This window comes from Bolinopsis microptera, chromosome 1, assembly GCF_026151205.1.
Source record: "Bolinopsis microptera isolate Bmic1 chromosome 1, MBARI_Bmic_1.0, whole genome shotgun sequence".
Taxonomy (NCBI): domain Eukaryota; kingdom Metazoa; phylum Ctenophora; class Tentaculata; order Lobata; family Bolinopsidae; genus Bolinopsis; species Bolinopsis microptera.
Window position 1 is genome coordinate 33,196 of NC_087072.1, and position 26,926 is coordinate 60,121.

Here is a 26,926-nt window from a genome sequence, read left to right on the forward strand (position 1 = left end):
AGCGTGGCGAAGAGCACTGCTCACGTGGGTGCTGGGATCACGTGGGCGCTGGGATCACGTGGGCGCTGGGATCACGTGGGCGCTGGGATCACGTGGGCGCTGGGATCACGGAGTAACTGTTCGATTGTCTAGCAGGGAACTGTCATACTTAAAGTGCATTTGAGAGATTGGAGAGATTTTAGAGGAACAAATAGATTGAATATATTGAGCCCAGTTCCATTTGAGGGATTCGAGCGGGGGGGGGGGGGGGGGGGGGGTACCTTCGCGGTACTAACTGTTTTTTCGGATAATAATTAAGACACCACCCCTTTTGCCGGCTTTTGTGGTACTAACTGTTGAGAAATCACGGTACTAACTGTGTCTTGGTATATGAAATAAGAAACGCACCCATAAATTGCTTTAAACAGTTCATTAAACATTGGGAAATAAGCAAATATACCCACTATTTAGTAGGGGTTTTGTTTTCAATGTAGTCGAATTATATAACAAGTTACAAAAACAGGAAAAAAAATTCAAAACCCAAAAAACCCATTCCCAAAATTGAAATTTGAGGTAAAATGGGTTTTTTGGGGTTGGATACCCCCCTAAGGCAAAGATCTGGGCTTCACAGTCAACCCCAGAAGAAGCAGGAGATACCCAGCAGTTAAGATGACAGATGTCGACTTTGCTGACGATCTTGCACTGACAACAGACACCGCAGAGCAAGCGCAAGATCTTCTCCTCAGTGTGGAGCTGGCTGCCAACTCCGTTGGACTTCACCTCAACGAGAGTAAGACGAAGTACATCAGTGTCAATCTCTCTGAGTCTGACTCTACCGTCATTAAAGCAGCAAGTGGGCAGGAGATAGAGCAAGTAGATGACTTTGTCTACCTTGGAAGCAGAATAATGAGTGCGGAGAAGGACTTTGATGTTAGGAAAGCAAAGGCATGGGGGGCCTGTCATCAGTTAAAGACAACCTGGAAGTCTGGAATGCGCAGGGACTTAAAGATCCGTGTCTTTCGAGCAACGGTTGAGCCCGTACTCCTGTACGGCTCTGAAGCTTGGACGATAAGCCAATCCATGACTAAGCGGATCAATGGATGCTACACTAGAATGCTCCGGATGGCCTTGAACATACGTTGGCCACAAATCATCAACAACAGTGATTTATACGGCAACATCCCCAAGCCATCAGCGATGATAGCCTCCAGAAGAATGAGACTGGCTGGACATGTAGCCAGGCATGACGACCTTCTGGCAAACCAACTTCTGTTCTGGGACCCTCAGCATGGATACAGGAGACCGGGGAGGCCCCACCTTACGTTTCTGGACATGCTAAAGAAGGACACCAGCCTTTCCTGTGTTGAAGAGATAAAATCTGTTATGCTTGACCGCGACGTGTGGCGAGGAATTGTAGTTGCTCGGACCAAGAAGCCGACTTAAGTCAGTAAGTCAGTCACCCCCCTAAGTACCATGTAATATCTGTTTTTCTGGGAAATGTACCATGTACTAACTGTATTTTGGAAGAAAAAATTACCCACTCCCCCCCCCCCCCAACGTCACGTACGGTACTAAGTGTATGATCCCCCCCCCCCCCCCCCCCCCCCCCCCCCGATTTGAAAATAGATTGAATATATTGAGCCCAGTCACCCTGATAGCCCGGGGAAATATAATTATTCTACCTGACTGTGAGAACCTGAGCATTACCATGACGACGCAGTAAGCACTAGAGCAGTATAAAGTAAGCAGTAAACCAAATTAAGGCTACAATACAACTAATTATTATCTAAATTGAAAACATCTATTTCAAGGTTACTCTAGGTCAGGCCATGTAATGTCTGTTTAAAGTGCATTAACAATAATTGAAAACGAAACGCACAGTGTTTTAAAACTAAATTACAAATTGTTGCTTGTATCATTATGCCGTTATATGAAAAGTAAATAAGTTATAACGGAAAGAAACCTTCAAAGTGTGGCCTCTCTTTCATCTCTCAATGGCTCTTCAAAAATACGGAGAAAACCGTATAACAAAACACCCTAAAATGCTTCCCTTTGAAGTTATTGTAAACAAAGTCATTTTTAATCTGCAAAGCCAAAAAATCACATTTTTTTAAAGCTGCTCTTTACGCCGGAGACGCAAAGAGCAGTCAATGAACGTGAAATATCTGAGCAGCACTTCTCTGGTAAATCACAAGCTTTTAAATGTAGTTACAAGAGCGGGGGGGGGGGGGGGGGCACAAGAGCGATATAGTCAGATTATAATGGTCTTTCAGCAAACACTGTTCTGAACTTGAGTTGTTTAATGCTGTGCCACAACCCTACGATTTTCGGAGATAAAAATGAACTCTTGGAAAGAACTGTGGCCGTGAATGCAAGTTTAACTGCAAGTTAAACAGTTAACAATAATATTTACTGAGCTTCGCAATCAACACAGTCTGGCTAAATGAACAATTGTCAAGTAAGTTATCAAATTAAGAAACACAAATATTAAAGGGGAGTTGACTCCCCTGAGAACACCTCGAATATACCGCTGCTGTACTACCATTTACCGCATGACCACTAGCGCCCCTTATATATCGTCAAATTGAAACACTAAAAGAGATTGTCAAGACATCAATATTGGAAGCTACTATTAATTAAGTTTACGACTCATTCGGCGGCCAATGTCTCATCAACATTTTCAAGTGATGAGTTTCGAACTAATTTCGAGGGGCCCTTAATTAGCTGATATTTTGTTATGAACTAACAAAACTGTAGCCGTAAATGCAAGTTTAACAGCAAGTTAAACAGTTGGTATATTATACCGTGCTTTGCATTTAACCTCCCCGAACCAACCCAAAGTAGCTTAGTGAACAATTGTCAAGTTAATTATCAAGTTTAATCTCAGGTGGCAGAAAATTAGCCTCCTCGCACGGGTCAAGATAGTGTGTTGATAAGTGTTGCTATGTGTTGCTATGTGTTGCTATGTGTTGCTATGTGTTGCTATGTGTTGCTAAGGGCAACTGTAGAAACTAGCCCGGTTGTCCTCATAGAATGCCAAAAGATTCCTCAAAATTTGGACTGCTTAATTACAAGATTGTCTCATTACTTTGAGCGACCTACGTCAAGGGAAATCATTAGTGGTGCAAAATGATCCCTCCCGCTGCCCACCCTTCCTCCCTCCCCCTCTTTTTACCGTCCTTACAATAAACTGATGCATATATTTTCAGGGAACTGCCGGACGGGACGGACTGGTGGAGAATGTTGTCTCTGTTCGTGATCCAGCTGCTCAGATACCAGTGTTTCAGTCTCTGGTGGCTGATATACTACGTCATCCTGCCCTACCTCTACAAGTACTCCGAGTACAAGTGGCCCACCAACTGTCACGTGGCTTACCTCATGATAGCGCTCTTTACTCAGGTACTTACCTCATGATAGCGCTCTTTACTCAGGTACTTACCTCATGATAGCGCTCTTTACTCAGGTACTTACCTCATGATAGCGCTCTTTACTCAGGTACTTACCTCATGATAGCGCTCTTTACTCAGGTACTTACCTCATGATAGCGCTCTTTACTCAGGTACTTACCTCATGATAGCGCTCTTTACTCAGGTACTTACCTCATGATAGCGCTCTTTACTCAGGTACTTACCTCATGATAGCGCTCTTTACTCAGGTACTTACCTCATGATAGCGCTCTTTACTCAGGTACTTACCTCATGATAGCCCTCTTTACTCAGGTACTTACCTCATGATAGTGCTCTTTACTCAGGTACTTACCTCATGATAGCGCTCTTTACTCAGGTACTTACCTCATGATAGCGCTCTTTACTCAGGTACTTACCTCATGATAGCGCTCTTTACTCAGGTACTTACCTCATGATAGCGCTCTTTACTCAGGTACTTACCTCATGATAGCGCTCTTTACTCAGGTACTTACCTCATGATAGCGCTCTTTACTCAGGTACTTACCTCATGATAGCGCTCTTTACTCAGGTACTTACCTCATGATAGCGCTCTTTACTCAGGTACTTACCTCATGATAGCGCTCTTTACTCAGGTACTTACCTCATGATAGCGCTCTTTACTCAGGTACTTACCTCATGATAGCGCTCTTTACTCAGGTACTTACCTCATGATAGCGCTCTTTACTCAGGTACTTACCTCATGATAGCGCTCTTTACTCAGGTACTTACCTCATGATAGCGCTCTTTACTCAGGTACTTACCTCATGATAGCGCTCTTTACTCAGGTACTTACCTCATGATAGCGCTCTTTACTCAGGTACTTACCTCATGATAGCGCTCTTTACTCAGGTACTTACCTCATGATAGCGCTCTTTACTCAGGTACTTACCTCATGATAGCGCTCTTTACTCAGGTACTTACCTCATGATAGCGCTCTTTACTCAGGTACTTACCTCATGATAGCGCTCTTTACTCAGGTACTTACCTCATGATAGCGCTCTTTACTCAGGTACTTACCTCATGATAGCGCTCTTTACTCAGGTACTTACCTCATGATAGCGCTCTTTACTCAGGTACTTACCTCATGATAGCGCTCTTTACTCAGGTAATTTTTTTTTTCTTCTTTTTTTTTCTTCTTCTCATATGCAACCTACTAAAACCAATGGAGCCCTCCCCGGGGTCATTCCTCTCAGGTAATTTCTTTTGAAACTTCCATCAAATAATGCACAATTATACAACAAGGGAACCTGATTGAGATCAATGGTGACGAAGAATTTTTAGGCTGGGAAAATGCTCGGACTAATGATATCACTGACATTAATTTAATCGTTTCGCTGACATTAGCGCACAAGTTAACGGATTTACGGAATTATCTGGAAGCTGATATTCAACAACTTTTTCTATTGATATTCAAGACCAAATAGCAAAGAAAAATATTAAAAAGTCCACAAATAAAATTTGGATGCTGCATAACCAGGAGAGAGGTGACAACAATAAGAGATATAATAGAACCTTGCAAACTAATTATATCAATTATATACTAATTATATTATATATAATTAGTATATAATTGATATAATTAGTTTGCAAGGTTCTAACATATCTCTTATTGTTGTCTTTTGATATATTATATCAAATATATACTAATTATATCAATTAAACCACTTACCACCGACCGATTTAGAAAACCTTTATCATTTGGCTTCGTCAGAGTTTTCTCGGCACTTTACCGAAAAAAAAACCAGCCACGTAACTCTTACCGTTTTCTTGATTAGGCCGCTCGGAAATTACACGCGCACACACACACACACTCTGAGATTATTGTTTAAGATACTTTTTGCAAAAATACTTTTTGCAAAAATACCATTTTTTGTCATAAACAACCTTATCGTGTCTGCCAAACGGGCATCACAAGTCAACTGGGTCAATAAAGAATAATAATTTATTATAATAATTTATTATAATAATAATATATTATATTATAATATAATATATAATAATAATGATAATTTAGTTGTTCTACTCTGTGGCATCTAGATTACGAGTTACTGCTGACTTCATGCAATATTCCCAATATTCTACTGACTAAATACTAATTACACAGACAATTTAGGTTTAGTTGACCCGTTTAAATGATAGCAAATTTTCCGGATCTTAATTTTGATTTGAAACTTTCATCAAATAATACAGAAATATGCAACATGGAAACTTAAATGAAATCATAACGACAAAGAATGTTTATGCTGCGAAAATGCTTGGAGTTGGACTGGCATTTTACTGTAATATATAGTTAATTGATAATAGTAAATAGTAATTATAACCATTAAGTTTACCATCATGCTCCAAAACCGTTTATGTTTCAGATTTCGCCAAAAAAATCAGGAAAAAAGTGTCCATCAAATTTATGTTTAAGTCTATAATACAAATCTTTACAATCCAAATATCGCCTATTCCAAATTCACTAGATAACTACATTTTATGTTTAAGTCTATACAAATCTTTACAGTCCAGATATTATCGCCTATTCCAAATTCACTAGATAACTACATTTTCATACACTACTAGTTACCATAGTTACACTACTAGTTACCATAGTTACACTACTAGTTACCATAGTTACACTACTAGTTACCATAGTTACACTACTAGTTACCATAGTTACGCTACTAGTTACCATAGTTACACTACTAGTTACCATAGTTACACTACTAGTTACCATAGTTACACTACTAGTTACCATAGTTACACTACTAGTTACCATAGTTACACTACTAGTTACCATAGTTACACTACTAGTTACCATAGTTACACTACTAGTTACCATAGTTACACTACTAGTTACCATAGTTACACTACTAGTTACCATAGTTACACTACTAGTTACCATAGTTACACTACTAGTTACCATAGTTACACTACTAGTTACCATAGTTACACTACAAATTCACTAGACACCATATAAGTGTTGTCATGGTTACCACTAGATAACTACATTTTCAGATTGAATACCCGGAGACGGAACACGTGGACGACTCTATCATCTCCCACTCCGCATTCCGGCACCTTGATGCGGACAGGAGGGCTCTGAAGCCGCTCCGGTTCGCTACCATGCTGAAACTACTGATCAGGAACAGCACTGTGGACCAGGAGATACCGCCCTCCCACAGTTAGTCATACGCTTCCTCAAACTCTTCAAATAGCAGTCGGTTAACCACAAAAATTAACATTTAATGACAGGGTTTTCTAGAGGGCACCCACCCCCCCCCCCCCCCCAAAATAACGCTTGTTTCCCCTCCCCTCCCCCCAAAGTAACGCTTGTTTCCCCTCAGAGCACCTGAAATAACCCTTGTTTCCCCTCAGAGTACCTGAAATAACCCTTGTTTCCCCTCAGAGTACCTGAAATAACCCTTGTTTCCCCTCAGAACCCCCAATGCAACGCTTGTTTCCCCTCAGAGCACCTCAAATAACGCTTGTTTCCCCTCAGAGCACCTCAAATAACGCTTTTTTCCCCTCAAAACCCGCCCCCCCCCCCCCCCAAATAACGCTTGTTTCAGAGCACCTGAAGCCGATGGCAGTGTTAAAGAGGATCTGCTCCCAGACCTGGGTGCCGGAACTGTGTCTGTCCACCCCGGAGAAGTTAGTGTCTATCAACTACCTGGCAGATAAGGAGATTACACCCCACAACGCTCAGCTCCTGCTCCATCTCATTTGTAATCCCCAATCTACTGACATGCCTTCTACTGACCCTACCGAACTTATCGGCAACATCATCAAGGTTTATACTTTAAACTTAGTTACCTAGTAACCTAGTAACTCAGTAACCTAGTAACTCAGTAACCTAGTAACCTAGTAACCTAGTAACCTAGTAACCTAGTTACTATGAAGAAGTAGTAACATCTCATTTGTAATCCTCAATCTACTGACATGCCTTCTACTGACCCTACCGAGCTTATCGGAAACATCATCAAGGTTTATACTTTAAACTTAGTAACCTAGTAACCTAGTAACCTAGTAACTCAGTAACCTAGTAACCTAGTTACTATGAAGAAGTAGTAACATCTCATTTGTAATCCCCAATCTACTGACATGCCTTCTACTGACCCTACCGAGCTTATCGGAAACATCATCAAGGTTTATACTTTATAATATCTTGTTTTAGGTTTGTCATATTGTGACCTCTACATCAAGATTCGAGAAGGTTACTGGGTCTATATATATAAAGAAGACAACCAAAATGTTTGCAACGGCCTTATTATATTATTATTAATATACAACTTATGAAGCGTTAGCAACACACGAAATTGCCAATAATTCGATATGTTTCACGATAACTCATAATATTTCAATTTGTCAATAATCGCGGTGGTTACGAGCTCGAAAAAAAGTCGACTAGCATACTAATAGTAGTGAATTACAAGGATATTTGAGTCTACATCATCTTCAATAAATTTATAATATACTTATATAATATAGGTGCGGCCAACTAAGCTAAGTAAAGTAGTAATATCCTGTATTAGCTTGGTAATATCCTGTTAAAATCGTGTAACCTGTTGTACCCCCCCCCCCCCCCGAACCTGTTGTACCCCCCCCCAACCTGTTGTACCCCCCCCCCCCCCAACCTGTTGTACCCCCCCCCCAACCTGTTGTATCCCCCCCCCAACCTGTTGTATCCCCCCCCCCAACCTGTTGTATCCCCCCCCCCCCAACCTGTTGTACCCCCCCCCCCAACCTGTTGTATCCCCCCCAACCTGTTGTATCCCCCCCCCCCAACCTGTTGTATCCCCCCCCCAACCTGTTGTATCCCCCCCAACCTGTTGTATCCCCCCCCCCCCCCCCCCAAACCTGTAGTATCCCCCCCCCCCCCCCCCCCCCCCAACCTGTTGTACCCCCCCCCCCCCCAACCTGTTGTACCCCTCAGAATATGGACATGTGGACCATGAGGTCAGCTCACCTGAAAGTAAGGTTGATAAGAGTAAGGAGCAAGGAGAATAACGAGGGGGAGGAGGAGGAGGCGGCTACCCTCAAACTCATCACTGACGCTGTCGTCTGTACTCTGGGACATCTCCTCACCGAGGTAGGGTTTAAGGGAACAATAATAATTTTAATATAGTTGCCTGGTAACCTAGTAACCTAGTAACCCAGCAACTCTATTAACCTACTAACTCAATAACTAATTTAAATAGTAATAATATAATCAGTAGTCAATGACTAGACATGGTTATTGCGATGAAAAGTTACATGGAATGATGGCGTCTGGGCTTGGGAGCAGCTCACACTCATAGTACATTACATTAATGCCCTCTGAATACCATCAGGCTAGCTAAAGAAATGAATATGTTAATAGTAGTAGTATTAGTAGTAGTAGTAGTTATAATAGTAGTAGTAGTGTGTAAAATCCGGATTGGAGTATTATTTATGAGTCGTATGGTTGTAATGTATTCTGTGTAAAATGATCTTTATCCCGGTTGTTGCGACAAGTAAAAATGCTCTTATTAGGGAAAGGAGATTACTCGACGTTTCAATGTAACTACATCGTATTCATAAACTCAAATTATTTGTTATATAGTAGTGTTGAAAGTACTACTAGTAGTAGTAGTGTCACGTGACATCTAACCTGGTTCCCTACAGATAGCACGCGGAGGGTGTAAGAACGCAACTCTCTGGCTGCTCCCCACATTCATCAACAAGCTTCACGACCAGGTCAAGGAGCACCTCATCAAGTGGCTAGGTTAGTTCGTTAAAACGGGGCGTGGTCCGGACTCTAGTCCGGGACTCTAGTTCGGGACTCTAGTCCGGGACTCTAGTTCGTGACTCTAGTTCGTGACTCTAGTTCGTGACTCTAGTTCGTGACTCTAGTTCGTGACTCTAGTCCGGGGCTCTAGTTCGGGACTCTAGTCCGGGACTCTAGTTCGGGACTCTAGTCCGGGACTCTAGTTCGTGACTCTAGTCCGTGACTCTAGTCTGGGACTCTGGTCCGAATTATAACAGGGCGTATTACAAAATAAATGCAATAAATATTTATTGAGGTGAACTTCCGTAGAGAGCAAGTTTTCGGTTATTATTATTACTGATGTAATATCTTATATCGTATTATATATAACTGTATGTATGCGAGACGATATACATATGTATGTATATATAATTATATATATATAAATTGTGGGTGGCGTCGTCTGCTGACAGTGCTCAATCGGCAAGCTGAGAGCTAGATACAGTTGTCACTGATGATATCATGGTTTGGTATCATGATTGAAACATTTGTCTGACTCAACCGTTCGTTTCAATTTCTATATATTATATATATAATATATCCATACCATTTTACTGACTCCACGGCATCAACTTTAACACGACTTTCCGCAAAAACCGTAAAAGATATACAACTTAAAATAAAAAATTTGCCAAGGAATAAGAATTTTAGTGCCCAAAATTTGGACCCCCAAGTGGTGTAAAAAAAGCGAATTAAATAGGCAATAATTATTTTAGTCTCTTGAGTCTTGACTTCATTTTAGGGTTGGACGGGTTCGTGCTAAATATAATGGTATTATTATAATAAATATAATGGTATTATTATAATAAATATAATAGTATTATTATAATAAATATAATAGTATTATTATAATAAATATAACGGTATTTTTATAATAAATATAATGGTATTATTATAATAAATATAATAGTATTTGGTTTCTTGGTGTGTTTTGAGGGATGTTGCTCAAATTAGGAATTTCCAAATTTAATACAAGCTACGGCAACAAATATTGATATTGCAGAATCATGCAAACTCCTCTCGAGAACATTTGTTCGGTAATTAAATAATAATATTAAATATATTCAATCCGCAGAAGTGTACAGTTTATCAAAATGGCTGAGGAATGCACAGATCTATGATCATATCATCGATATACGTTTCTTCAAACATTTCAACCTTCTTCGTCACTTTCTACGGTATGGTTCTGAAAACGATCCTTTGGGTTAGACGGGTTCCTGCTAGTCTAATATAATACATAAAGTAATACATGATCCATAAATCTCCTAATTCTGTCTTCTGGGATCTCTCTTATGGAAATTGAAATCTGTATATTCTCTCACATCTTGTGAAATAAAACTCTCTTTATTAGTGAAACAAAAATCAATTAATAACAACTCAAATTATGTACATAAATATGGATAGATCTTTATTCATTCCACACAAGCCCCTATTTCTGTTCATCCTGCAGAAAAAGGGGAATCTTTAAAAATAGACTAAATTTGTCGTTCTTAATGTAAATGGAATGAAAAATGGTCTCGAAAAGTCGAAAAATTTGACTTAAGTTGTTGTAGACTAATAATTTGCGAAATTTGTTACTAACATTATGGTAACCAAAATTCGCGTGAAAATTCCCAGTACAATATGTGTAATTAATCAAACTAAAATGATTAACAAAGATTATCTGACAGAACTTTCGCCTGTGTCGTCCAACTTAATCTCCTTCAAACTCAACCGTTTCTGCTTCTCCGCGGTAATCTTGGAGAAGAAGATCCCGTACCCGAAGTAGATTATGAGCCCGACAATGCAGTAGATAACCAGCTGTTTCAAGGCTACCACCTCCAGATGGAAGAGAAGCAGGAGGTTTACAAAGACTGAGAACCCCTGAACGAAGGGCTTTCCCGGGCTTTTAAAAGACAGTGTCCCGTCCTCCTCTTGTGCCTTTAAAGGAATCTTGCATCTGATGAGAGTGAGACTGACTATCATGATGATAGCAAGGACCACCTCTGAAACAATCACTGCAGTGGACTGTTCGAGGAATGCTGTGAGGAATGCCAACACGATGGTGGCCAGCAGGAAGACACACATGAAGATGATGAAGAGATGTTTTCTGGCGTGAGTCTTCTCTGCGGTCAGTGGAGTTTCCTCGGTTTCTTCCATGTCTGGGTCCGTTAGGTCGTAGGAGAGGATCATTACTGCTAACGCTGTGATCACAAACACTGTCAGGGTTCCACCAGAGATCTGGAGAGGTTTACGTTAGCAGGTTACTAGGTTACCAGGTTACTAGGTTACCAGGTTTCTAGGTTACCAGGTTACTAGGTTAGCAGGTTACTAGGTTACCAGGTTACTAGGTTACTAGGTTACCAGGTTACTAGGTTAGCAGGTTACTAGGTTACCAGGTTAGCAGGTTACTAGGTTACCAGGTTACTAGGTTAGCAGGTTACTAGGTTGCCAGGTTACCAGGTTACTAGGTTTACGTTAGTTACAATATCTTAACATATGGTGGCAATCAATAATCAATATCCATCATGTTTATAGAAATATGGATCATGGACGGAAATATTCTATGGTCAAAAATCAAGATTACAAGTAAGATAAAATCATCTTATTATCTCATAAACAACTCTAAAGTAACCTCAAGTAAGTAACTCACCATATGACTGAGGGTATCGAACTCGTACACGATACTGGACAGCATCCCCACCACACTGCACACCACCACGTTCCACATGGGTACCTGAGTCCTCTTGTACACGCTGTTCAGGAAGGGGAACAGTAGGCCGTCCTCCGCCACGGAGTACACTACGCGGACTACTGTAGTTACAGTGCAGAGTCCGCAGGAGAATACTGTGAAGATCAGCCCGGCTGTTACTACGTACTGCGGTAGTGTCAGTCCTGGGGGAGACAGGTTCAGTTACTATGGTTACTCTGTAATTCACATGTTGGTAGTGTCAGTCCTGGGGGAGACAGGTTCAGTTACCATGGTTACTCTGTAATTCACATGTTGGTAGTGTCAGTCCTGGGGGAGACAGGTTCTGTTACCATGGTTAATCTGTAATTCACATGTTGGTAATGTCAGTCCTGGGGGAGACAGGTTCAGTTACCATGGTTACTCTGTAATTCACATGTTGGTAGTGTCAGTCCTGGGGGAGACAGGTTCAGTTACCATGGTTAATCTGTAATTCACATGTTGGTAATGTCAGTCCTGAGGGAGACGGGTTCAGTTACCATGGTTACTCTGTAATTCACATGTCAGTCCTGGGGGAGACAGGTTCAGTTACCATGGTTACTCTGTAATTCACATGTTGGTAATGTCAGTCCTGGGGGAGACAGGTTCAGTTACCATGGTTAATCTGTAATTCACATGTCAGTCCTGAAGGAGACGGGTTCAGTTACCATGTTTACTCTGTAATTCACATGTCAGTCCTGAAGGAGACGGGTTCAGTTACCATGGTTACTCTGTAATTCACATGTCAGTCCTGGGGGAGACAGGTTCAGTTACCATGGTTACTCTGTAATTCACATGTTGGTAATGTCAGTCCTGAGGGAGACAGGTTCAGTTACCATGGTTACTCTGTAATTCACATGTCAGTCCTGAAGGAGACGGGTTCAGTTACCATGGTTACTCTGTAATTCACATGTCAGTCCTGGGGGAGACAGGTTCAGTTACCATGGTTACTCTGTAATTCACATGTTGGCAATGTCAGTCCTGGGGGAGACAGGTTCAGTTACCATGGTTAATCTGTAATTCACATGTTGGTAATGTCAGTCCTGGGGGAGACAGGTTCAGTTACCATGGTTACTCTGTAATTCACATGTCAGTCCTGAGGGAGACGGGTTCAGTTACCATGGTTACTCTGTAATTCACATGTCAGTCCTGAGGGAGACGGGTTCAGTTACCATGGTTACTCTGTAATTCACATGTCAGTCCTGAGGGAGACGGGTTCAGTTACCATGGTTACTCTGTAATTCACATGTCAGTCCTGAAGGAGACGGGTTCAGTTACCATGGTTACTCTGTAATTCACATGTCAGTCCTGAGGGAGACAGGTTCAGTTACCATGGTTACTCTGTAATTCACATGTCAGTCCTGAGGGAGACAAGTTCAGTTACCATGGTAACTCTGGGGGAGACAGGTTCAGTTACTCTGTAATTCACATGTTGGGACTGTGTTTCCAATGGAATATTTGAGTCTGCAGGTTCAAGGTTGGTGATGTATGTATAGTGTGCAATGTGTATACTTATTACTAATATAGAGATAAGCTTACCTTTACGTTTGAGAGATCCAATAAGACCTGTGTTTCCCCCGACCTCATACCACGGTTCAATGAAAGCGATGGAGAAAGCTGTTACCACGTACAGAACCAGCACTATCAGGAAGGAGCCCATGGTAGCCCGAGGGAGATCTCGTTTAGGGTCGACGGACTCCTCCGCTAGAGTCACAACTGACTCCAGTCCCACGAATGCGAAGAAAGCAGTCCCCGCTCCCGTCATGATGCCGCTGAACCCGAACGGAGCGAACCCCGTCCTTCCGTCCGCTGGATTAACCACTCTGGAGAGGTTAGCAACGTCTCCATTCACCAGCGCCACTATGTTGAAGGTTAGCAGAGATATCGCAGAGACCCCAGCTATGGCAATGTTCAGATAGGACACTGTCTTTATTCCTGCCATGTTGATAGCCATGAAGAGGAGCATGATACCAATAGCGATCAGATCTGTGTGTAGCAACCAGTCAGGAAAGTTTGAGCTCTGCCATTCTTGGACAGTCCCATTAATGAGGAACTTGTCGATGTTGTCAGACAGTCCCAGGGTTAACATTGGAGCCTGTATGATCAGCTCCCCGATCAGGAAGAAACCGGAGATGGCAGCTGCGAGTTCTCCCATTGAGAAGTAAGTGTAAACGTAGGAGGAACCAGTGCAGGAGTACCTGGTGTTAAAATATTGTGAGGAATCATGTGACCTAGTAACCTAGTAACTTAGCAACCTAGTAACCTAGTATTTAATAACCTAGTAACTTAGTAACCTAGTAACTCAGTAACCTAGTAACCTAGTAACTATGAAGAAGTAAGTATAAACGTAGGAGGACCCAGTGCAGGAGTACCTGATGTTAAAATATTGTGAGGAATCATGTGACCTAGTAACCTAGTAACCTGGTAACTTAGCAACCTAGTAACCTAGTATTTAGTAACCTAGTAACCTAGTAACCTAGTAACTCAGTAACCTAGTAACCTAGTAACTATTAAGAAGTAAGTATAAACGTAGGAGGACCCAGTGCAGGAGTACCTGATGTTAAAATATTGTGAGGAATCATGTGACCTGCTCGAACAGCTTTAGTCAAGTTTAAAATATATTACAGAATGGGACAGAATATAATAGATAAATATACTTTTTTTTTTTCTTTTTTTTTTTAAGAGAGGCTGGGCCTGGTTGGCCCACGAGAGGATAAATATACTGTACTAGAATATGATAAAATGTTTCGCCGATTTCATTATAATTTCAAGTTAAATGTAAGATGTGAGTTGTTGTTTCTTCAAACGCCTACCTGGCAGCAAGATCACTGTAGCATAAAACGGACAAGGCAGCAGCTAGACCGGATATCAGATAGCTGATACAGGTGGCAGGTCCTGCCATCGACTGCACAATCGCTGGGGTTATCACAAATATCCCTGCAAAATGATTTGTTGTTTTAATTAATTAATTAATTAATTAAAACAACACCTTGTTCATCTGCAGGAAACATTTTTACATTTCACGGATCAACTTTTATTTATATACATATCACTTCCTGTATAAGCGTTATTAAAGTGAGTCTGCAGTAACTAAAGTAAGTGGTAAGAACCTGTGAACCTAGTAACCTAGTTACCTGCTCCGAGCATGTGGGCAATACCCTGAACAATAAGAGGGAACAGAGTCAGACATCTCTTGAGCTCTGTCTTTCCTCCTGTGTCTAACTTCACTTGGAACAGTCTCTCTAATACACCAGGTGCTCTGAAGTTGTAACCCATTCCTGATCAGAAGGATCGTTAAACCTTCATTGCAAACTCTTATATATATATAATATATATATACAATGAAAACAACGATTCTACAAACTCAGAGTTTCATGCAAATGCAATCGTCAGTGTTAGAATAACTTACTAAATTAATAAATCCATGTTTTCCTTACAAGCTCCTTCATAAAATTAACTTAACTAAACTAAATCAAAAAACAAAATCAAACGAAACGAAACGAAAATGAAATACAAGAACAAAAACTAAAATTAAAATAAAATAAAATATTCCTAAAAGCATTTCTTCAGCATAAACTTGTTGGTGTGCCTACATTTACTTATGAGTTCCCTCCTCCTATTTAATAGATTGCCATCTTTATTTAAAATAATATAAAGTTTTTCAGTAAGGCAGAGATGACAATCTTTCGTGCCCCCCTTGTACGGATGAGCATGTTTGATTATTTTCCAAGATATTTTATATGGTGTTTGTTTATCTTTCAACTCCCATATTTTCTTAGATAGCTCCGTCTGATTTCGTAGCTTCTCGAGTTTGAAAGAGCTTGTGTGTGAACTGAAACGGGTCTTAAAAGTGTTTTCAGTAAGCCCAATATATTTGTGCTCTTTCTTTTCCTTTTCCACTGCAATAGTTGCTTCATATATCACTGCTGCTTCCAGGCATTGTCCGTTCAGTGGGCACATTTCCGGCTTTCTGCAATTGCACGTTTTCGATTTAATTGTAGGTTCTTTCTGAGCTTGGTGTCTGGTGCTCGCTAAGATGGATCCTACGTTGGGTAGGCAACTGTATGATAGCTTAATTGTGTTTCTGTTGAACATTTTGTGAAATTGGTGTCCTCTGGGGAAGTGCTTGTCTAGTAATCGGAGGAAGCTTTTGCCTATGTTTGTTGTTACATTTGAGCTGTATGGGGGGTTGAACCATATGATCTTCCTGGATCTCTTCCTGTTGGCTCGTGGCAAGGCGGTGCTAGTATCTGTAAACTCTAGTTGGTGGTCGTGACCGCTTTCTTTAAGTGCTGTTCCGTAAATCCCTTTCGCTTTGTCAAACTCTTCTTTATTGCAGGAGATGTCCGATAGACGCCGGTTTATCATTTTGGGGAGCTGGTTTATGATTGTTGGTGGGTGGTTTGACTGCTTGTTGATATATAGCGGTGTGTCATTTGGCTTTCGGAAGGGGAAGTATTTCCCACTGTCAAGATTAAGTGTCACGTCTAGGAAGTCGACTTCAACGAGATTGGTTTCTATTGTGATCTTTAGTCCTTCCTCCTTGAATATAGCCGTGATCTTTTTCCGGATTCGGTCTAGTTTCGGTCCGTTAGCTTGTGGAATGATTGCTAGGCCGTCGTCTCTGTAGAGACCGATTTGGTTCGCTGGAATATACTGCTGGAGTTGGTTGAGCATGTATAGGCCGACAAGTTCACATGTTTCGGCGCCATCGTACGATCCCATGGTGACATCAAAATTGCGGTTCTTCTTTTCCCAAACATCGCCGTTATGGAAGAGAAGCGCATTCTTGGCGTGTTTTATAATTTCAATTTCCCTGGGGCTGAGTTCGATGGTCTGCATGGCGAACTGTATGGCTTTATCGAGCAGGTCTTCCGTTATTGAGGGGTAGAACTCAACTACGTCAAACTTCACGAACTTGGTCTTTGTTTCCTTGTTCATCCCGTGGAACCAGTTCAGGACCTCCTGAAGAGCACAAATATATTGGGCTTACTGAAAACACTTTTAAGACCCGTTTTAGTTCACACACAAGCTCTTTCAAACTCGAGAAGCTACGAAATCAGACGGAGCTATCTAAGAAAATATGGGAGTTGAAAGATAAACAAACACCATATAAAATATCTTGGAAAATAATCAAACATGCTCATCCGTACAAGGGGGGTACGAAAGATTGTCATCTCTGCCTTACTGAAAAACTTTATATTATTTTAAATAAAGATGGCAATCTATTAAATAGGAGGAGGGAACTCATAAGTAAATGTAGGCACACCAACAAGTTTATGCTGAAGAAATGCTTTTAGGAATATTTTATTTTATTTTAATTTTAGTTTTTGTTCTTGTATTTCATTTTCGTTTCGTTTCGTTTGATTTTGTTTTTTGATTTAGTTTAGTTAAGTTAATTTTATGAAGGAGCTTGTAAGGAAAACATGGATTTATTAATTTAGTAAGTTATTCTAACACTGACGATTGCATTTGCATGAAACTCTGAGTTTGTAGAATCGTTGTTTTCATTGTACAATGCTCCCCTCCCGGGTAGAGCACTCTTGAAACTGGATTTCTCCAAAAGAAACATCATAATATATATATATATATATATGTATTATATAACTATGTCGCAATAAATATTTGTTCATTTGTACGGAAGTTGCCGTTCAGATGATGAGGAGTTGAGGGTCATGGAGATTGTTACTAGGTTACGAGATTGTCTCGACTTTCTCGACAACAGTTAAGTAGCTTGTCAGTTTCATGTCTCTTGGTATGATATCATGCAGTATAAGAGATCAGGAAATAATCGTCGACGTAACCAAAATTTCACAAATTCTCGTATTGCTAGATTTCAATCCTGAAAGCAAATTTCCCGAAAATTTTCCAAGGGCCCACAATCTACATGCCTTTCTGGAACCACACTAATTTCGCAGAAGCTGCTGGCAGGCCTTTATTATATATGCTGCTGGCAGGCCTTTATATATGCATCAAAACTCGAATTGTTTGAATTATTCTCATAAATTCTCACAAACAATTCGCCTGCCGATAGATTCATGAAAGAAAAGCGACGGTAAGAAAAATCTGGGGAATGTAAAGAGCCAAACTTTCAACGTTATTTTCACCTATGATTTTATAATAACATAAACCCGCCACGCAAAGGGTTTATATAACAGATCATCCCGCGCTAGCGGGATGATCTGATAAACACATACGAGTGCGCGCAGCGCACGAGTTTTGTGTTAATATGTAATCCCGAAGCGCCAGCTGAGGGATTACATTTATTTAGCCCTGAGCGTGAAGTGTTTATGGATTATAATTATCTCCGGCGATTTCGACAAGGGATTTATACAACACGATTGGAAAGCAGTTCATCAATCTGAATGTCAAACCGATCTGTCATAGTGGAGCAATAGCTTGAACGTTAGCAGGAACAAGAGCTGGAAGGAGAGCAAGCAAAACAATACTATTTTTAGGGCACGGACAAGGGTAGCTGGCTAGTCGCCAACTTCTCACGCCACGCGTTGGAGAAATTCCAAGAATTAGCTGCTTTGGCAACGTTCACAGGAATTTGCGTGTAAAAGAAGTGGACGGTTACGATGTTTCATATCACGTGGTGCGCTTTCGTGTCACGTGGTATAGACTCGGCGTATGCTATTGGTGGCACGTGGTACGCACGTGACGCGCCCACGTGATCGCGCGTCTAACTGTTCTACTATTATCGAGTTCTAATCAACAGTATCATTGTCGGAGAATTGAATGATAAACATCAGTTACGACTAAAAAGCGGGCCGGGTTTATACAAATTTCCGGGGCGGGATGATATCACCTTGAGATGTTTATCTAACAGCGGGCCGGGCTGAGTGATAATATGATCCCGCGTCGAAATCCCGGAGATATTTATAATCGAGTGATACCACAATACAACTTGAAAGACGACCCGACGCCGCAAGCTCTATCAATAGATCGAAACAAAACCAACCAGCTTGAAGATGAAATGTCAAAACTCAAAACACAGATTAATAAAGATTTTATTGTTCTGCACTAACTGGAACACAATGAGAATGAGCAGCTGGTTGCGCAAGCTAACAACACGCCTCACAACACGCCTAACAACACGCCTAACAACACGCCTAGCAACACGCCTAACAACACGCCTAACAACACGCCTACCAACACGCCTAGCAACACGCCTAACAACACGCCTAACAACACGCCTCACAACACGCCTAACAACACGCCTAACAACACGCCTCACAACACGCCTAACAACACGCCTCAAACTACTCAAAGTTCACACAATGTAAAGATATAACAAGAGAATAAAACAAAGGGTTACGCGCCATGAAGGTAGCAAGGTAGCGCTGTAAGATTGAGTGTAGCGCTTTAAGATTGAGCGTAGCGCTTTAAGATTGAGTGTAGCGCTTTAAGATTGAGTGTAGCGCTGTAAGATTGAGTGTTAAGATTGAGTGTAGCGCTTTAAGATAGATTGAGTGTAGCGCTGTAAGATTGAGTGTAGCGCATTGAGATAGATAGAGTGTTAAGATTGAGTGCTAAGATTGAGTGTAGCGCTGTAAGATAGAGTGTAGCGCATTGAGATAGATAGAGTGTTAAGATTGAGTGCTAAGATTGAGTGTAGCGCATTGAGTTTAAGATAGTGTAGGTAGCGCTTTAAGATAGATTGAGTGTAGCGCTTTAAGATTGAGTGTAGCGCTGTAAGATTGAGTGTAAGTAGATATAATATAGTAACACTACTCGTCACTTAATTGAATCAGTAACGGTCCCCGTTGTGCAGGTGCTGTGGGTATGTTGAGTACGGTCAGTGCTAAATTTTGTACAGAACCCCAGGTTTATGGGGTAACCGATCATTTATTTTGTTTAAAGAATTGTGTGTTTTAAGAATTGTTCAGAGTTTGATTTGTGTGTTATCAAAGAAAAGATATCCACTGTCTATCTCGGAAACTGCGAGTTAAATTAAACACGGTTCAAATTTACTTGTGAGACATTAAAACGATGAAATAACTTTCATGAAATATTTTGATTCAGTAACAGAATATTGAACATCAATATCGGACTTAAAACTTGATAATTTACTACGTTATAATTTAGTTCAAGAATCACCCTCTTCCGTTCCGAGAACTTGGGTACAATTTAGTTCTCTGCTTACATATAAATTTTTATTAGAGGATTGTACAAGTTGTTTGAATATACTAAACCCCTTTGTTTTAGATTCAAGTAAAATTCCTGCTGCAAACGTTAGAAGGAAAAAATACCAGTAATTTACATCTTCTTCTAAATTGTAAACAGGTGTGGCAGGAGATTCGATGTCCAAAACGTTGATGATTGGAGAAACAAAAGTAAAGTGTTCAAATTTAGTATGTTGAACATCTCCATTAGATTTTTGTAGCAACATATCCAGTTCATCTACCTTGAATCCTTCCCATGAAAATATAAAAGTTTCCCTTTTTATAGTTGCGTTAAGGAATGAGAACATCTTGCCATGGTTGTGATTCAAATGTAAAAACAGGGTTTTGTTTTCACGGTAAAGGTGTGCTGTTTGGTCATTTCCCTCAAAGAAAAAGTAGTCCTGTGTGTTGTTTGAATTTACTGGAAATTCAATGACAAAGGACAGTGCAGAAACAACACTAAATAAAAAATTGAAATTCATTTTTGGGAGAGTGGGAGTGCTAAGATTTCATTGCTTTTATACCTTTGGTTTTATGGTACGATGCCATATCGATTATACGAATCTCGAGCAAGTTTAATTGAATCCTTGATTATAGTAAACAGGTTGACAATTTCAGAGTGTTTCTCTTTAAGAATTCTCTTGGCTGAAGCACCTGAGGCAGACTGTATTTTCTCTACCACTCTTCTTTGGTCATCGGTAACCTGCTCACGCTGAGGTTGACATATTGGCAACACACCATAAGACAAACTAAGGAACAGATTCTGCAGGGTAGGAAGATGATTCTGCACCACGATATCCAACTGATGGTTTTTGATGAGTTTTTGAATTTCAAAAATCTCCTCCATAGTTGTACAATTAAATATTGCCTTTGATAAACTACTCAGATCTTCATCATCTTTCTGCATAGCTTTTATTTGATCATTTAATGTGCGGAGTTTTCTTTCACAATCTTCTTCATTTTCATCCAATTGTTTTGTATGATCATTTGCCATATTCTGTATGAGCTCATTGTGAGCTGCCCTCAGAGCTTGTATCTTATCACTGCACTCGCCCTTCATCAACTCATCAAGATCAGACATTTGACGTCGATGGAAGTTTTTGATTTTCTCAATTTCGTTATAACAGTCTTTTCGATATTCCCTCTTTGTACGCTCAAGGTTGCTTTTATGAGAAACCTGCATTCTATCAATCTTTTTCAAAAACTTAGATTTCTGTTTTTTGTGGGCTTCGAGACAGTCCAGATATTTTTTCTTATAATCAACACTAGGTTTAATTCTAGCCTGATCTCTATCGTCATATTCATCAATAACTGTTAAACCTCCATCAGATTGCCCATCATCATCATAGCTATCAACAACGCTAAGCTGATCATCGCTTTCATCATCTGCTTTGTATTCATCAACTATTTTTAACCCGTCATCATTTTGTGGATTAATTTTTGGAGACTTTGGAGGTTCAGAATCTGTTGCCTTCTCCCCAAGATCCTTATACCTATCAACAATTTCTAGTCCGTCATCTGACTGTGAATCATAATTCGGATATTTGCGGGGATCAGAATCTCTTGGTTTTTCTCCTGGATCTTTATACTGATCGATGTCTACTAACCCATCATCATATTGTGGATCTTTTGCCGGTGATTTTTTCTTATCACTTCCAGGTCTGTTGTAATTCCTAGATCTTTTTGGAGGCAATCTCACTGCATTTGGATCATCGGGAAGGTAAACCCTCTTTTTTGGATTGCTATTCATATCTTTATGATTGTGACTTACTAGTACTAAACTAGATTTATTGTGCTCTCTATACTTATGTTTGTATAAGGAGGCATTTGTCGGAAAAGATTTTTTGCAGTGTTCACATAAAAGAGCCATGTCTAAGATATGTTTTTAGGAGCTCTATTTATACTCATCTAACAACGCTAAACTGAAATGGATTTGAAGCAGCTGTATGAAAATCCTAAATTTTCAGCATCTTTTGCTGGACAAGAACGATTTTTTCGTGCATTGCAACAAGATAACCAACGCGTGAGCAGGAGAGCAGTAAACACAAAACTAAAGTCTATAGATAGTTATACCTTACACAAGCCAACCAGGAAGCCAACACTGTACAGAAGAGTTTATACCAAAAGGATAAAATATCTTTATCAAGCGGATCTTGTAGACCTTTCAAGTCTCCAACATGACAATGATGGATTCAAGTGGATAATAGTCATCATAGACACTTTTAGCAAGAAAGCATGGGGTTTCAAGATGAAAAACAAGAGTGCAAACTCGATAGTTGGAGTTATGAAACCATTTTTTCGCCTACATACCCCTGAAAAGATTCAATTCGATCAAGGTTCTGAGTTTTACAATGCTGCATTTCTCAAACTGCTAAAGAAGTATAAAATTAAGCACTACAGTGTCTATAGTGAACAAAAAGCTGCAATCATTGAGCGATTTTGCAGAACTCTAAAAACTCGAATGTTTAGATATTTCACTGCTCGAGGGTCTCACAGGTGGACTGATATTTTACAGGATCTTATCGATGGTTATAATAAAACCAAACATAGCTCCACATTATTCGCTCCAAACAATGTAAGTCTAGCTAATGAGAGGGAAGTTAGACAGAATCTTTTTCCCAGAGTTGTAAAGGAGAAAAAGCACACCAAAGCATTATTAAAAGTGGGTGACTCTGTTAGAATAACTAGAAAGAAGGGTATCTTTCAAAAAGGTTATGAAATGACATTTTCATATGAAATCTTTGAAGTAAGTGAAGTGAAAACTACATATCCTGTTACATATGGATTGAAGGACTATAAAGGCGAGGAAATTAAGGGTTCATTTTACACCAGTGAAATTCAATTGGTTGACAAATCTGATGGTATATGGCCAATAGAGAGGATTGTTAGCACTCGTAAAAGAAGCGGACAGACTGAATACCTTGTGAAATTTCTAGGATATCCTAGTGAAGCAAACAGTTGGATAGCCCAGCAAGATCTGTTCAACACATAAATCATGCCTGTGAAATTCCTTGCTTCTCACAACTGCATCATTTTCGGACCCTCTCGGGCAGGAAAAACCCAGTTCATGCTAGAGGTAATAAGACAAAAGCTAGTACATCCGATGCCTAAAAACATATATTACATGTATAGCATTGAACAAGACTTTATGAAAACATGGAATGAAACTGAAGAACAAGCAATTACTTTTATTCAAGGTCTTGATTTTGATAAAATGAACACTTCAGAGCCCAGTCTCCTTGTGGTGGATGACTTGATCTTAAGCGGAGATAACAAGGAGATGGCGAACTGCTTCATCCTCGGTTCTCATCACCGATCAATCTCCACTTTCTACATAACACAGAACTTATTTCCAAATTGTCCGATGTTCAGGATGATGAGCTCAAATGCACATTATTTTGTGCTTTTCAATAGTCAGCGTCATTTCAGACAAGTGAACACGTTGGCAAGGCAGATTTTCTGTGGAAAGGATTTAAAGAGGATAACCAATGCCTATTTAAGGAGTTCAAAGCAACCCAGAGGATTTATTGTTTTGAGTTTTGCCCCTGAACTTCCCGAAGAATTAACAGTGCTAGCAGACTGGTGGCAATGGTTTCCAAGCGTTTATCTGTGAAACAAGCCAATTCATTGAGACAACACCGCTACATTTTAGAAAAACTATCATCTAGTAGCAAAAAAGACAGACTCAAGATTTTACAGAATGCTCCATCTGAATTATTTAAAGTTCTCAATATGATATTCAAACTTCTAGCTGATGAAAAGTTACACCTTTCAAGTCACCAAGACAGAAAAATTGGGAAGCATAGAAGACTTATTCGATCCACGAGTGGTCTTAAGGGTACGCATATAAAAAGGAAATTTTCTGGACAAAGTGGCGGTACACTATCATCTATTCTGTCTACAGTTTTACCGGTAATTGCTGGACTAGTTCAATCGATTCTTTAAATGTCAAGATTTATCTTGGCTCCTAGAGACGGTGTGTCAAACAATGGTGGAGATGTGTTTTTGCTCCTTCCAACAGAAGGACTCAGTGAGTCAAATAAAAGTATTGAACTACCATCGGGTCTTGTTCCACGATTAGACAATGTGCATAATGCAGAGTCAAAGAAGATTTTGGACAAACTTATGATGAAAATTGCAAAAGCCAACATTGCACGAAACAAGAATGGGTTGGTGACGGTGGGAAGTAGAGTAATGGACGCTAAATTTGACGATTTTGTTTTAGATTGTTGCAATGGTGAGTTTTCCAAATGTTATGAAGAAATGTATTGTTTACTTCGTAAAAATGGTATTACATTTTAAACACCGAGTATCAATTGTCTATAAAAGCAAAAAGATTTATCTGCATCCAACGAATAAGATGGACAACATACGCAAGATTGTTATTATTGGAGGCCAAGATGGGAATCCATCACGCTTTATTTCGAAAGTTGAGCCTGTCAAACTTACCGAGGACTGTGAAATGGCATTAACTTCTTTATACCATGGTGAGGTGTACAACATTCACGATGGAAATAATAAAGTGTACTTCTATTATGCATCTCGCGAGCTCTCTATGGAGGCATTGAAACAGAAAAAGGGGAAATCTGAGACTCTAATACCTAGTGCAATGTCTAGTACATTGACGGATTTGCAATTACCTGAACCTTCAATGGTAATTGTTCCTGAAGGAAGCTACAGCTCAGTATTTACATTGTGTTGGGTGATTTCCAACTTGATAAAAGAAAAGGTACGACTTGTAAAGAAGAGAGATGGAATGATTGCCACTATAGACAAGCAATATGGTATTATCAATATCGAAATCACTAATCTATACATGGTTATCGAGGGGGTACAGAACACTCCTTGGACGCTAATGGGAGTGCATGAAGATCAATATTCAGAGAGATTTACGATAAATGATAGCGACTTTCACTGTAGCGATTTTCCTGGATTTGTTTATGCAAACATTATTGAGAATTCCTACATTAATGGTAAATTGTCCCGAAACCTGGGTATGGTACCGATTAAAACTGCACCTCAGTGGTCACTCTATGAACCAACACACCCAAACTTTGTGCCAATCAACATAAAGCAATTTTCGACAATTTTGATTGAGCTTCGAGATATAAAAGGACAGTTCATCAAGTTCAACCCAAATTTCAAGACTGTCATTTCGCTTAGCATCCGACCTATAAAAAGGTGATAAATCAGAGCTTGGTACTTCTACACAACTTGCAACCATGGAAATTTTTAAACCAGAAACTCTAAAAAGTGGAGCATATCGCTCTGTATTCGTGCAAAAGGGTGGTGCTGTTGAAATGGATCGCTACATTTACGGAATGCAAGGTGAGGGATTGGGAAATTGGTTCGGCGCCCTTATGAAACAAGCATTACCCTTGATAAGCAGTGGTATAAAAGGAATAGCCAAGGCTACAAAACCAATCGCTATAGCTGCTGGAAAAGAGTTAATCACTGCTGGAGCAAAACGTGGAGCAAAAGAGCTTACTGAACTTTCCAATCGTATCAATCCAACGGAAATTAAAAACACTGTTGTTCACAGACCCCATAAAAAGAGAAGAAAATCAAAGAAATGGCAAAGTTTGTAAATAGTTCTGAATCTGTTTCATCTTCCTTGCTACTATGGAACGATCGTCCTACACAGGTTTCTATTGAAGAAACCTATGATTTGAAAGTATGGCCGGTTACTAATTTATTCAATGATGGACCCATTAATTTTACCCTCCCTCCTCAACCAAAGGGTCTCCTCACAGATTTGCATATCGTTACCAAGTTAAAACTACATAAAGATGGTGAGGACTTTCCAAAACCGAATAAGAATGTTTCCATAATAAATAATCTTGCAAACAGTCTCTGGGGTGAAGTCTCTGTAATCGTTTCTGATCGTACGGAGCTATGTCAGAGTATGAAGAACGCCTATGCCTATCAAACATTTTTCAACACTGCTCTAAATTCGGAAAAAAATCGGGAAGATTTTCTTTTCTATAATGAAGCGTTTCTAATGGATGAGGGAGTGTCTAAAAAGTCTGAAGAAGACTTACGATTGTTTTGGAAGTGGGATGAAAGTCATAAGAGCGCATTTGATGACATGGTAATTGAAGATATGGAGGAGAACGGAGAGGATGTAATCGAGAAGAAGAAAGAAGCCTTTTGGAATGCTTCATCCCTTCCAAAAGCTTTGTTAATAGAAGCGCAAAGAAGTGTGTTAGCTACCTCGGGATTGTCTGGCGATGAATTGGAGGTGGCTTTGGAAAATTATATATCCAGCACAGTAAATAATTGGATTCCAACTGAAGTGAACCCTGCTGCAAGCAAACGTAGTGCTCTGGTCAATCGAGGACAAAGTCTTACTCTGAATTCTAAATTCCAATGCCCCCTGCTTAATACTCTGAAATGTCTTCCGACCAATATGAAGTTACGGTTAAGTTTAACAAAAAACAAAGATGAGTTTTTGCTTCTTTGTGGTGATGATGTTCATGGCTATAGTATTGTGCTTGAAGATTGCTACATACTTGCAACATACTACAGAGTACGAGATGAAATACACAGTCTCATTGAAGAGAGACTTCAGAAAGAGCCTATCCCATATTTCATTTCAAGGCCTGAAATAATAATCAGACCTGTAGCACAGAGCAGTAAAATTATCAGAATGTCTGATGTTTTCTCTGACACTCTTCCTCCATATGCATTTTTTGCACTACAACGGAGCAGAGATTTCGATGGACGGTCAAACACAAATCCATTTATATTCCATGGATTCAAGAAATTCCAATTTTACCGCAATGGTGTGCCATACTTTAATGATCCACTGGAGGTTGGTACTATCGATAAGCTTGGGGATCACAACTACGTCTAT

At 40.0% G+C, this 26,926-nt stretch overlaps 2 protein-coding genes across 3 annotated transcripts in view; one reads left to right on the forward strand and one right to left on the reverse strand.

The window, feature by feature from the left end:
• Positions 1-26,926, reverse strand: part of LOC134816950 (alpha/beta hydrolase domain-containing protein 17B-like) — a 91,885-nt gene that overhangs the window by 29,461 nt on the left and 35,498 nt on the right. Inside the window, exon 1 of one of the 2 annotated variants that reach the window (XM_063826012.1) lies at positions 8,971-8,993. The exons of the other annotated variant lie outside the window; for it this stretch is intronic. The gene's annotated coding sequence lies outside the window, so the exon portion shown is untranslated. Of the gene's footprint in view, positions 1-8,970; positions 8,994-26,926 lie in introns of those variants that run through there. 2 annotated transcript variants of the gene reach the window in all.
• LOC134816918 (transcription activator BRG1-like) overlaps positions 6,426-26,926 on the forward strand; it is a 762,051-nt gene continuing 741,550 nt past the window's right edge. The window contains exons 1-4 of the mRNA XM_063825969.1: positions 6,426-6,591; positions 6,980-7,200; positions 8,344-8,499; positions 9,054-9,189. The gene's annotated coding sequence lies outside the window, so the exon portion shown is untranslated. The remainder of the gene's footprint in view (positions 6,592-6,979; positions 7,201-8,343; positions 8,500-9,053; positions 9,190-26,926) is intronic.